The sequence below is a fragment of the Oryzias melastigma genome, unplaced genomic scaffold, assembly GCF_002922805.2.
Source record: "Oryzias melastigma strain HK-1 unplaced genomic scaffold, ASM292280v2 sc00623, whole genome shotgun sequence".
NCBI lineage: Eukaryota > Metazoa > Chordata > Actinopteri > Beloniformes > Adrianichthyidae > Oryzias > Oryzias melastigma.
The window spans coordinates 17,652-18,624 of record NW_023417215.1 but is presented as its reverse complement, the minus strand read 5'-3'; positions in this window follow the sequence as shown (position 1 = coordinate 18,624).

Sequence of the window (973 nt, the reverse complement as noted above, 5' to 3'; positions counted from 1 at the left end):
TGGAGTATCTGAAAGAATCATATAAGTTACTGGGATTTATAACATAAGGATGATATAGTTGTATGATGCTCTAAATGACTTGTCATTACTAAGGTGCGAGTACTGGCCCCTGAACATGTGTAAATCACATCTGCTTGTCATGTGATCATAAATAGATGATGGATCCGCCTCAACAACAGTAGAGAATCAACATCCTTGGAACAGATCTCTCTTTATCTTTCGTAGATTTCGCTTTAATGCGTAGGAAGAAAACTGTTTAAAAAGAAAACCAAATGTTTAGAGTTCTCCACTTCATTGTGGTTTTTAACCCCCTGCAGAGTTAAAGTGAACATGAAGGAAAATCAATGTGTGCTGAAACCGGTTCCTTTGAACTTCTCTATTGATTCTCGGAAAGTTACAGTCATTTGTTTTTTGTTAGACCAAGCCTGTTTTTTTTTTTCTTCTGCTATGATTTCTGGGTTAACCCATTTGTTTTAAACCACACATTTCTATTTACTGTTTAGTGAAATGTATTTGTGTCAGTTCTGTTTGTCACTGGATTGGATCAGTCCAATACTAGAGCTTGTAAGTGAGTAGTTTCTTTATTTGACAGGGACAATGTGCAAAAACATTAAAAATGCTTTACACCAGATTTTAGTTTCCATCTGTAGTCCCCAAACAGTAAAAATCAATACAAACTTCAGCATAAACTTAAACATTCAATACCCACTTGCACATTAAACTTTTCCACAAACAACTGATTACGTAAAACAATTTTACAATAAAATATAACTAAAACCATTTCACTGCTTACAGACCAAAGGTAATAGTCATTCAAGTACACGCTCTTGCTTTAAACATTACAAATCACAACTGGTTACACAATAAAATAAATACAATTATAAAATAAAACTTTACTCAGACCACATTCTGTTATTTACAATCCTTAATGTTGACACCGTTGCTTCTCCAATGGTAATCCCTTAAGATTACA